We start from the raw sequence: 13,050 nt of genomic DNA, 5'->3' as shown, positions 1-13,050 counted from the left end.
ATGGAAGAATAACACCTTTCTCTACCTACTGAAAAAAGATTTAAAAAAATACTCTGAGCTTTTAGAAAGAAAGAAGTAAAGTTAGGATGTTTTTAATTTTTTTTCTGGGAGAAGGCTAGATTTTTTTTTTTTTTAAAAAAGAGGGCTAAATAAAAAGCAGATTCTTCTTTTATGCTTTTTACTGGGTTTCTTCCTCTGTTTTATGTGAATGAGGCTTTTCCTTGTTTTTTTTTTTTTAATATCCAAATAGGAGGGAGGTTTTTATGAACTGTGTAATATGTAACCACTATTAGGGAAGAAGTTTTAGAGGTCAGAGAGGTTATAGTATGAACTTATTAAAGAGTAGCTAAAATAAAGAAAAATATAAATTTCTGAGTCTTGGTACAAAGGAATTAGAAGATGGACATTGGATTAAGGGAAGCTGGGTAACTTGACAAGAGAGCTGATTTGTGTGAAGGAAGGGGAGGGATGGACCAAGGATGAAGTGGTAGGGTTATCCCAACCCTGGAATAACCTGATGAAAGCAGGACATAAGCTTCTCTGAACCCCACAAAGGTGAAAAAAATCACAAGCAGCTTTGCCAGGCAAACTTTTCCCCTCGGGGAATGGAGGGCCTACTGCTGTGGCAGGTGGGGGGAGGCGGGGAGGTGGGAAAGGAGGCTGCATGTTGGGGAGTTCCTTGATTGCCCCTTTTGACTCATTTCTCAAAGCATCCTTAACAAACTCAAGTCGTGTTAGGGCCTGTTGTGATTTTGAGGGATCTTCTACTCAGAAGAAACTGCCTGGTTTTTTGATGTTTGTAATTTAAAAAAAATCTTTTTTTCTAAAATCAGAACTATGAAGATTAACAGGTCAAGACCTGACTCAGTGAATACTTTCGTATTCTAGGTGTAATCAAGTATAAATTACTTGTATACATTTCTTTGCGGTTTTTGACAAGTGGACTTCAAGACATGAAGGCCTTTGCCATTTGTAGAGAAGGGAGGAGCAAACTAGTTGGTGTGGAAAGCTTGCAAAAACAGGTCACTATGGTGAAAAGTAGAAACTTCTAATACTTGGCAGATACCAAGGGTAGGTACTATTATCTTCAACAAATATTTGTTGGATTAATGAACAGATGCAAGCCATAAGTGCAGGCATTGTTATCTTTTTTTTCATTATTATCTTTTAAAGCTTTAAGAACTGGCAACTTTGATTTTTACAACCTACCGACTTTGTTTTCTTTTGTAGGGGAGAGTTTTTCTTTTTTTTCTTTTATTTTTTTTTAATATCTTTTTTGGAGTATAATTGTTTTACAGTGTTGTGTTAGTTTCTGCTGTGTAGCAAAGTGAATCACCTATATGTATACATATATCCCCATATCCCCTCCCTCTTGCATCTCCCTCTCACCCTCCCTATCTCACCCATCTAGGTGGTCACAAAGCACCGAGCGAGCTGCTCTGCCTATGTGATGCAGCTGCTTCCCACTAGCTATGTATTTTACATTTGGTAGTGTATATATGTCAGCGCTACTCTCTCACTTCGTCCCAGCTTACCCTTCCCCATCCCCGTGTCCTCAAGTCTGTTCTCTACATCTGCATCTTTATTCCTGTCCTGTCCGTAGGTTCATCAGAACCATTTTTAATTTTTAGATTCCATATATATGTGTTAGCATACAGTATGTGTTTTTCTCCTTCTGACTTCACTCCATGTGACAGACTCTAGGTCCATCCACCTCACTACAAATAACTCAATTTCGTTTCTTTTTATGGCTGAGTAATATTCCATTGTATATATGTGCCACATCTTCTTTATCCATTCATCTGTCGATGGACCCTTAGGTTGCTTCCATGTCCTGGCTATTGTAAATAGTGCTGCAGTGAACATCGTGGTACATGACTCTTTTTGAATTATTGCTTTCTCAGGGTATATGCCCAGTAGTGGGATTGCTAGGTCATATGGTAGTTCTATTTTTAGTTTTTTAAGGAACCTCCATACTGTTCTCCATATTGGCTGTATCAATTAACATTCCCACCAAGAGTGCAGGAAGGTTCCCTTTTTTCCACACCGTCTCCAGGATTTATTGTTTGTAGATTTTTTGATGATGGCCATTCTGACTGGTGAGAGATGATACCTCATTATTGTTTAGATTTGCGTTTCTCTAATGATTAGTGATATTCAGCGTCCTTTCATGTATTTGTTGGCAATCTGTATATCTTCTTTAGGGAAATGTCTATTTAGTTCTTCTGCCTGTTTTTGGATCAGGTTGTTTGTTTTTTTGATATTGAGCTGCATGAGCTGCTTGTATATCTTGGAGATTAATCCTTTGTCAGTTCCTTCGTTTGCAAGTATTTTCTCCCATTCTGAGGGTTGTCTTCTCATCTTGTTTATGGTTTCCTCTGCTGTGCAAAAGCTTTTAAGTTTCCTTATGTCCCGTTTGTTTATTTTTGTTTTTATTTCCATTTCTCTAGGTGGTGGGTCAAAAAGGATCTTGCTGTGATTTATGTCATAGACTGTTCTGCCTATGTTTTCCTCCAAGAGTCTTACAGTGTCTGGCCTTACATTCAGTTCTTTAATCCATTTTGAGTTTATTTTTGTGTATGGCATTAGGGAGTGTTCTAATTTCATTCTTTGACATGTAGCTGTCCAGTTTTCCCAGCACCACTGATTGAAGAGGCTGTCTTTTCTCCATTGTATATTCTTGCCTCCTTTATCAAAGATAAGGTGACCATATTTGTGTGGGTTTATCTCTGGGCTTTTTATCCTGTTTCATTCATCTATATTTCTGTTTTTGTGCCAGTACCATACTGTCTTGATTACTGTAGCTTGGCAATATAGTCTGAAGTCCTGGAGCCTGATTCCTCCAGCTCTGTTTTTCTTTCTCAAGATTGCTTTGGCTATTCGGGGTCTTTTGTGTTTCCATACAAATTGTGAATTTTTTTGTTCTAATTCTGTGAAAAATGCCATTGGTAGTTTGATAGGGACACTGAATCTGTAGATTGCTTTGGGGAGTATAGTCATTTTCACAATATTGATTCTTCCAATCCAAGAACATGGTATATCTCTCCATCTGTTTGTATTGTCTTTTTTTTTTCTCTTTAAAAACTTTAGCGGGCTTCCCTCATGATGCAGTGGTTGAGAGTCCGCCTGCCAATGCAGGGGACACGGGTTCGTGCCCCGGTCCGGGAGGATCCCACATGCCACGGAGCGGCTGGGCCCGTGAGCCATGGCCACTGAGCCTGTGCGTCCGGAGCCTGTGCTCCGCAATGGGAGAGGCCACAACAGTGAGAGGCCCACGTACCGCAAAAAAAAAAAAAACTTTAGCAAAATTTATTTGCATACAGAGTGCTCATTAAACTTTTTTTTGCTTTTTCATTAAAACAGTCCACACCCTCTGTTGACACTGGTTTCTGTTGTTCTAAGTACTTGAAAACAACAAATGGCATTTTCTTAATTAAGAGAATTTTTATTAACACAAGTTGCCTTTGCATGTACAGTCCAGTTTATTGAGGTTTTGTCCTGCGTAGGCTCAGAGTGGGAAGGTCTAATGTTCTGCCTCCTGGCAGGGAAGATGTTTGTATCATCTTTAATTTCTTTCATCAGTGTCTTATAGTTTTTTGCATACAGGTCTTTTGTCTCCTTAGGTAGGTTTATTCCTAGGTATTTTATTCTTTTTGTTGCAGTGGTAAATGGGATTGTTTCCTTAATTTCTCTTTCTGATTTTTCATTATTAGTGTATGAGAATGCAAGAGATTTCTGTGCATTGATTTTGTATCCTTCCACTTTAACAAATTCATTGATTAGCTCTAGTAGTTTTCTGGTAGCATCTTTAGGATTCTCTATGTATAGTATCATGTCATCTGCAAACAGTGACAGTTTTACTTCTTGTTTTCCAATTTGGATTCCTTTTATTTCTTTTTCTTCTCTGATTGATGTGGCTAAAACTTCCAAAACTATGTTAAATAATAGTGGTGAGAGTGGGCAACCTTGTCTTGTTCCTGATCTTAGAGGAAATGGTTTCAGTTTTTCACCACTGAAAATGATGTTGGCTGTGGGTTTGTCATATATGGCCTTTATTACGTTGAGGTAGTTTCCCTCTATACCTACTTTCTGGAGATTTTATCATAAATGGGTGTTGAATTTTGTCGAAAGCTTTTTCTGCATCTATTGAGATGATCATATGGTTTTTCTCCTTCAATTTGTTAATATGGTGTATCACATTGATTTATTTGCATATACTGAAGAATCCTTGCATTCCTGGGATAAACCCCACTTGATCATGGTGGATGATCCTTTTAATGTGCTGTTGGATTCTGTTTGCTAGTATTTTGTTGAGAATTTTTACATGTGTTCATCAGTGATATTGGCCTGTAGTTTTCTTTTGTGACATCTTTGTCTGGTTTTGGTATCAGGGTGATGGTGACCTCGTAGGATGAGTTTGGGAGTGTTCCTCCCTCTGGTATATTTTGGAAGAGTTTGAGAAGAATAGGTGTTAGCTCTTCTCTATATGTTTGATAGAATTCTCCTGTGAAGCCATCTGGTCCTGGGCTTTTGTTTGTTGGAAGATTTTTAATCACAGTTTCAATTGCAGTGCTTGTGATTGGTCTGTTTATATTTTCTGTTTCTTCCTGGTTCAGTCTCGGAAGGTTGTACTTTTCTAAGATTTTGTCCATTTCTTCCAGGTTGTCTGTTTTATTGGCATATAGTTGCTTGTAGTAATCTCATGATCCTTTGTATTTCTGCAGTGTCAGTTGTTACTTCTTCATTTCTAATTCTGTTGATTTGAGTCTTCTCCCCGTTTTTCTTGGTGAGTCTGGCTAATGGTTTATCAATTTTGTTTGTCTTCTCGAAGAACCAGCTTTTAGTTTTATTGATCTTTGCTATCATTACCTTCATTTCTTGTTCATTTATTTCTGATCTGATCTTTATGATTTCTTTCCTTCTGCTAACTCTTAGGGTTTTTTTGTTCTTTCTCTAATTACTTTAGGTGTAGCATTAGGTTGTTTGAGATGTTTCTTATTTTTTGAGGTAGGATTGTATTGCTATAAACTTCCCTGTTAGAACTGCTTTTGCTGCATCCCATAGGTTTTGGGTCATTGTGTTTTCATTGTCATTTGTTTCTAGGTATCTCTTGATTTCCTCTTTGATTTCTTCAGTGATCTCTTGGTTATTTAGTAGTGTATTGTTTAGCCTCCATGTGTTTGTATGTTTTACAGGGTTTTTTTCCTGTAATTTATGTCTAGTCTCATAGCAGTGTGGTCGGAAAAGATACTTGATACGATTTCAATTTTCTTAAATTTACCAAGGTTTGATTTTTTACCCAACGTATGATCTGTCCTGGAGAGTGTTCCATGAGCACTTGAGAAGAAAGCGTATTCTGTTGTTTTTGGATGGAATGTCCTATAAACATCAGTTAAGTCCCTCTTGTTTAATGTGTCATTTAAAGCTTGTGTTTCCCTATTTATTTTCATTTTTGATGATCTGTCCATTGGTGAAAGTGGGGTATTAAAGTCCCCCAGTGTTATTGTGTTACTGTTGATTTCTCCTTTTATGGCTGTTAGCATTTGCCTTATGTATTAAGGTGCTCCTGTGTTGGGTGCATAAATATTTACAATTGTTATATCTTCTTCTTGGATTTATCCCTTGATCATTATGTGGTGTTCTTTGTCTCTTGTAATAGTCTTTGTTTTAAAGTCTGTTTTGTCTGATATGAGAATTGCTGCTCCAGCTTTCTTTTGATTTCCATTTGCATGGAATATCTTTTTCCATCCCTTCACTTTCAGTCTGTATGTGTCCCTAGGTCTGAAGTGGGTCTCTTGTAGACAGTATGTATATGGATCTTGTTTTTGTATCCATTGACCGTCTGTGTCTTTTGGTTGGAGCATTTAATCCATTTACATTTAAGGTAATTATCGATATGTATGTTCCTGTTACCATTTCTTAATTGTTTTGGGTTTGTTTTTGTAGGTCTTTTCCTTCTCTTGTGTTTCCTGCCTAGAGAAGTTCCTTTAGCATTTGTTGTAAAGCTGGTTTGGTTATGCTGAATTCTCTTAGCTTTTGCTTGTCTGTAAAGGTTTTAATTTTTCCATCACATCTGAATGAGATCCTTGCTGGGTAGAGTAATCTTCATTGTAGGTTTTTCCCTTTCATCACTTTAAATATGTCCTTCCACTCCCTTGTGGCTTGCAGAGTTTCTGCTGGAAGATCAGCTCTTAACCTTATGGGGATTCCCTTGTATGTTATTTGTTGCTTTTCCCTGCTGCTTTTAATATTTTTTCTTTGTATTTAACTTTTGATAGTTTGATTAGTATGTGTCTTGGCATGTTTCTCCTTGGATTTATCCTGTATGGGACTCTCTGTGCTTCCTGGACTTGATTGACTATTTCCCCTCCCATGTTAGGGAAGTTTTCAACTATCATCTCTTCAAATAGTTTCTCAGACCCTTTCTTTTTCTCTTCTTCTCCTGAGTCCACTATAATTCAAATGTTGGTGCATTTTATGTTGTCCCAGAGGTGTCTGGGACTGTCCTGAATTCTTTTCATTTTTTTTTTCTTTATTCTGCTCTGCAGTAGTTATTTCCACTATTTTATCTTCCAGGTCACTTATCCGTTCTTCTGCCTCAGTTATTCTGCTGTTGACTCCTTCTAGAGAATTTTTAATTTTATTTATTGTGTTGTTCATCATTGTTTTTCTTCTGGGTCCATGTTAAACGTTTCTTGTATTTTCTTCATTCTATTTCCAAGCATTTGGATCATGTTTACTATCATTACTCTGAATTCTTTTTCTGGTAGACTGCCTATTTCCTCTTCATTTGTTTGGTCTGGTGGGTTTTTACCTTGCTTCTTCATCTGCTGTTTATTTCTGTGTCTTTTCATTTTGTTTAACTTACTGTGTTTGGGGGCTCCTTTTCACAGGCTGCAGGTTTGTAGTTCCCATTGTTTTTGGTGTCTGCCCCCAGTGGGTAAGGTTGGTTCAGTGGCTTGGGTAGGCTTCCTGGTGGAGGGAATTGGTGCCTGTGTTCTGTTGGGTGGGGCTGGATCTTGTGTTTCTGGTGGGCAGGGCTGCGTCTGGTGGTGTGTTTTGGGGTGTCTGTGAACTTAGTATGATTTTAGGCAGCCTCTCTGCTAATGGGTGAGGTTGTTTTCCTGTCTTACTAGTTGTTTGGTGTGGGGCGTCCAGCGCTGGAATTTGCTGGCCACTGGGTGGAGCGGGGTCTTAGCAATGAGACGGAGATCTCTGGGAGAGCTCTGGCCGATTGATAATTACATGGGGCTGGGAGGTCTCTGGTGGTCCAGTGTCCTGAACTCAGCTCTCCCACCTCAGAGGCTCAGGCCTGACACCAGACTGGAGCACCAAGACCCTGTCAGCCACACGGCTCAGAAGACAAGGGAGAAAAAAAGAAGGGAAAATCAGTCAGTCAGTCAATAAAATTTTTTAAATTATTAAACTAATATAAAATAATTTAAATAAAGAAAGAGAGCAACCAAACCAATAAACAAATCCACCAGTGATAACAAGTGCTAAAAACTAAACTAAGGTAAACATAAAAATCAGAAACAAATCAGTTGCAGACAGCAAACCCAAGTCTGCAGTTGCTCCCAAAGTCCACCTCCTCAATTTGGGATGATTCGTTGTCTATTCAAGTATTCCACAGATGCAGCATACCTCAAGTTGACTGTGGAGATTTAATCCGCTGCTCCTGAGGCTGCTGGGAGAGATTTCCCTTTCTCTTCTTTGTTCGCACAGCTCCTGGGGTTCAGCTTTGGATTTGGCCGTGCCTCTGTGTGTAGGTCGCCTTCAGGCATCTTTTCCCATCCAGACAGGATGGTGTTAAAGCAGCGGCTGATTAGGGGGCTCTGGTTCACTCATGCTGGGGAGAGGGAGGGGTACGGTAGTTATAACTGGAATGCGGGGCGAGCCTGCGGCGGCAAGGGCCAGTGTGACATTGCACCAGCCTGAGGCACGCCATCTGTTCTCCCGGGTAAGTTGTCCCTAGATCACAGGACCCTGGCAGTGGTGGGCTGCACAGGCTCCTGGGGGGTTGGGGGTGTGGACAGTGACCTGTGCTTGCACATGGGATTCTTGGTGGCTGCAGCAGCAGTGTTAGTGTTTCATGCCCATCTCTGGGGTCTGAGCTGATAGCCGCGGCTCATGGCCTTCTTTGGAGCTCGTTTAGGCAGTGCTCTGCCTTCTGTCAGCAGACGGGGAAGGAATCCCCTCTCCTCGCGCACCACAAAACAACAGTTTCTTGCCTCTCCGGCACGTGCAGACTTTTTCCCAGACTCCCACCCGGCTAGCTGTGGCGCACCAGCCCCCTTCAGGCTGTGTCCATGCCACCAACCCCAGTCCTCTCCCTGGGATCTGACCTCCGAAGCCGGAGCCTCAGCTCCCAGCCCCCGCCCATCACGGCGGGTGAGCAGACAAGGCTCTCGGGCTGGTGAGTGTTGGTCGGCACCGATCCTCTGTGAGGGAATCTCCCCACTTTGCCCTCTGCACCCCTGTTGCTGCGCTCTCCTCCGTGGCTCCGAAGCTTCCCCCCACCACCCCCCGTCTCTGCCAGTGAAGGGGCTTCCTAGTGTGTGGAAACTTTTCCTCCTTCACAGCTCCCTCCCTGAGGTGCAGGTCCCGTCCCTATTCTTTTGTGTCTGTTTTTTCTTTTGCCCTACCCAGGTACGTGGGGAGTTTCTTGCCTTTTGGGAGGTCTGAGGTCTTCTGCCAGCGTTCAGTAGGTGTTCTGTAGGAGCTGTTCCACATGTAGATGTATTTCTGATGTATTTGTGGGGAGGAAGGTGATCTCCGCGTCTTACTCCTCCGCCGTCTTGGAGGTCCCCCTCGGAGAGTTGTTAACATGGCCTGTCTGTATAAAGAAGTATCATTGCTAGGGTATGTATAAATTGAATTCACTTTTTCTAAAACAAATATTTATTGAGTACTAACAATGTATCACGTGCTGGTGATACTATGAGCTCATTATCTGAAAAGACCCCTCCAGAGGAGTGAGAGGAGAAGAGAGAGAGAAAACCAATAGGCACAATAGTGGTGGGTACACAATACTGTGGGAATAAGAGGAAAGAGAGATTGTTGCAGGTGAGTGACTTCAGGAAGATTTCATTTAGGAATAAAGGCAGTGTGTGATGTGCTGTGGGCATGCCAGGCAAAAGAAGTAGCACATGCAAAAGCAAGAAAACAGAAAGAAGTGTGATGTATTTAGGGATCCACAAATAGTTCCATTTGGCTGGAGAATAGGCTCTATGGGAAAATGGTGGAAAAGGTAGCAGGTAGCAGACAGGTCACGAAGAGCCAGTAGTTTTTATTTTATCCTGTAGGCAGTGGGTAATCACTAAAGGATTTTGTCAGCAGGCGGGTGACATGATTTTTAGAAAATAGGTCTGATGGTGGCATGGGAAATGGACTAGAGACCAGTTAGGAAACCTGCAGTGGCCCCCAGGAAGACTTGAATTAAAGCAGTGACGGAGAGTGGAGAGGAGAAAATTTAGAAGGTAGAGTAGATAGGACTTAAGGGATTGGATGGTGGTTGATGAGAAATAGGAATTGAAGATAACAGGATCCTAGCTTGGATGACAGGAAGGATGACATCACCATTAATTATGATAAGGAATATAGAATGAACAGACAGAAAAGGTAATTCATGTATTCTTGCAAGTGTTAAATTTGAGTTATCTGTTGGCTGTCCCAGTACAGACACTCAGTGGGAAGTTGGAAATAGGGGTGCAGAGCCCAGGAGAGCGTTCAGGACTAAATGTATAGATTTGAGAGTCCTCCTCATTTAGGTAGAAACAGAAGTGAATGAGGTCACCTGGGAGAGTCTGTTGAGTGAGAAGGAGGGAGAATGAAGTCCTGAACACCACCATGATTGGACAATTAGGGATAGACAGAAAAGCTGCCAGAAATGAAACAGTGTTCCTACCTCCACCCTCCCCAAAAGGTCAGAGAGACAGAAAGAACTAGAAGAGTGTTGGAAAGGAAAGAATCACAAATCAGACGTTGCACAGTGGTGAAGAGAGCTGAGCCTGGCAAAGGGCCTTTAGGGTTTGTAGTGAAGTCTCTGATGACTTTGAGGGCCCAGTGGGAGTAGAGTGATGGGGCGTTAGCCAGATTACAGTACCTGTAGGAGAAACCTTTACTGATGAAGGGAAGAGAGAGAGAGAGGATCCAGGAAGCTACAGGAGGATGTAGGACCCAGGAAGACTTTTTTTTTTCCTTTTAAAATAGCTATAACTAAGAGTAAATGAGCTGGGAGTAGGGGGCAGAAGGAGGGAGAGGTTAGTAATCAACTTGTTGGCAAGATGTTAATTTAATTCTAATTTTGGAAAGAAATACTGAAAAATATGTCTTTTGTCAAGTGTACAGTTAATACTGCCTTTTAAATAATTGATACTGGGTTGCTGAAATCAACATATTAGTAACTTACAAGCTAGCCACCAGTGGCCTGCAGTTTTTCCTCTAGTCTTTTTCAAATTGTAAAAATCACATCAAGGAAAACAGTTGCTTAAAGGAGAAATTAAGTAGTTTGAGGACTGAGATCTCAGCTTCTCAGCTACTAAAAAGTGTCACTTTCTCATAACCTTTTTTTTTAAATGAATTGGAATTTTTTTGATTGAATTTTTATCCTACTTAGCTTTATCTAAAATGTGACCTTTAAGAAAATATGAGAGGATGATGCTTTAGAACATCTCTTGTGGGTCCCTTATTACTGACTTATGGGTGATGACACTATTTGAAAGAATTGCCTGGAATTCAGAATTCTTTTCCCAAAAATGTCACTTGGATATCACAGATAGAATCTTCCAGAGTATTTGCGAGGTAGTCTGCTATGTTGGGTGTTGGATTTCTGCTTACGTCTTTAGGGCTTTGTAAGCTGTTTTTGGTATTTTATTATTTTTTTTAATAAATTTATTTATTTATTTATTTTTGGCTGCATTGGGGTCTTCGTTGCTGCATGCACGCTTTCTCTAGTTGCGGCGAGCAGGGGCTACTGTTCGTTGCGGTGCACTGGCTTCTCATTGCGGTGCCTTCTCTTGTTGTGGAGCACAGGCTCTAGGCGCACAGGCTTCAGTAGTTGTGGCATGTGGGCTTAGTAGTTGTGGCGCACGGGCTTAGTTGCTCCATGGCATGTGGGATCTTCCCAGACCAGGGCTCGAACCCATGTCCCATGCACTGGCAGGTGGATTCTTAACCACTGCGCCACCAGGGAAGTCCTGTTTTTGGTATTTTAATAACTGACCTGAAGGTGAGCGCTGTGAATTGCGAATTATGTATTAGAAGGTTGGGGTAGATTCACAGGTTTGGGATCTTTGTGGTTTCGCCTTTTGCTTTTCATTAAACAGGCCTAATGTCATTGATGCTCCAGGTAAGTAGAATAATTAGGGAAAAGAAAGCAGGAGTCAAAAAAAAAAGAAAGCAGGAGTCAGGCTCTGAAACAATGAATTTACTAGGAGAAGGAAGGCTTGGGGTTGGTCTCTTGAAATTGGGAGCAGAACATGAAATTTCTAGAGGAAATTGCTATTTAATACGTACCTCAGGGTTTTCTGAATTTGTAGAACATTGACTCTTTGATGACATTTACTGTTTAAGCCCAAGTATCTTTATTTTTTTAGAACCGAAAAGTCTAGCTTCCATTTTTACAGGGTACGAAAACAATCCATGGAATAGTTTAAATCATATACCTTGTGATATGAAACAGTAATTTTAAAATCGCAGGAGCTATTCAGCTCCATTTTTTTCTTTCCAATTACTAACATATAAATTGTTCAAAGGTGGGAATAGGAGCCTTGTTCTCCAACCTAATTTTGGAATTATCTGCTAGCAAGAGGAGTAAAACATCAATGAATTGAGAGTTTCATTTTTTTTCTTTTTTTCTTAACGGTTATCTCATTTTTTTATTACATTCCTGCACTCCTTTTAGAATACTTATTTTTCTGGGCAGATAACACTACTGCCAAGGCCTGGTAGTCTGAAAGCAGTATCAGTGATTGAATGGGAGTGGCTTGCGGTCCGGATCTCCACCTGTGTGAGCAGCGGAGAACCTGCCCTGGCCTTGATCTTGGCCCCACTCCTGGTGCTGCTTCCTGACACCTCTGTCACCTCTTCTGTAGAGTTCTGAGAAAGAGCGCTTTATTCACTCAGCCAGTACCTTTTAGGTGCTTATCATGTGTGGGGTGCTCTTTTCAGTACTTGGAATTCAGCAGTAGACAAGACAAACAAGATCTCTACTTTCAAGGGGTAAGTGGAGGTAACAAACAGATAAACTAAAAAATTGATGAGATAGTTTTAGATAATGATAAATACTATAAGAAATATAAGACAAGTTTAATGATAGAGAATGACAGGGTGGTAACACGGGGGTAAAGGGCTCCTTCATACGGTGTCAGGGAAATCCTCTCAGAAGAGATGATAATTTAGCAAAGAACAGAATGATTTTAAAAAGGGCCAGCTCTGTTGAGATGTAAGGGAAGGCAGAAGAGGCTGAGGGAGCGTTAAGCACAGGACCCAAAGTCTGGAGTGAGCTGGCATGTGCGTGAAGCAGGAGGAAACCAGTCTAACGGGGCGGCTGGGGTGAGCAAGGAGGAGGGAGGCATGCAGGGGCTGTGTTAGGGTTGACTTCAGGATATGGAAAGGAACTTGTGTTAAGATGACTTGAGCTACAGTAGAGCCGTGAAAATGGATGCAGGGAAACCAGTTAGGAGGGGATTGTGGTAGCCCACATGAGAGGTGATGGTGCCTGGACAAGAGTGGTATAGTGGAGATGGACAGAAGTGAGTAGATGGGTGGAGAATAGCCCAAGCTCGGCACTCAGGGGAGTTTTGGGACAGACCAGTAGTCTCATCTCTTCCACAGTGTTCATCCTGGGACTCACTGAGCATGGGCACCTCCCCTTTAGCATCTGATTCATCCACCTTAGGTTGTCTTCTAAGGTTGTGCAAGGGAGAAAGCACAGCATGCTGAAGGGAGGTTAAAGGATTATAACCAAAAAGTTATCATCGCAGATTGTCAGAGGCTTTTGGAATTGCATCTCAGGGAACCTCGTATATCCTCCAGGTAGTCAGAGCA

At 41.3% G+C, this 13,050-nt stretch overlaps 1 protein-coding gene across 1 annotated transcript in view; it reads left to right on the top strand.

Annotated features, from left to right (window-relative positions):
• XRCC5 (X-ray repair cross complementing 5) overlaps positions 1 to 13,050 on the top strand; it is a 98,120-nt gene that overhangs the window by 32,542 nt on the left and 52,528 nt on the right. The gene's annotated exons all lie outside the window — the stretch shown is intronic.

The sequence above is a fragment of the Pseudorca crassidens genome, chromosome 6 (assembly GCF_039906515.1).
Source record: "Pseudorca crassidens isolate mPseCra1 chromosome 6, mPseCra1.hap1, whole genome shotgun sequence".
Lineage (NCBI taxonomy): Eukaryota > Metazoa > Chordata > Mammalia > Artiodactyla > Delphinidae > Pseudorca > Pseudorca crassidens.
The sequence above is the reverse complement of the archived record's forward strand: the minus strand, read 5'-3'. Positions and strand labels throughout refer to the sequence as shown.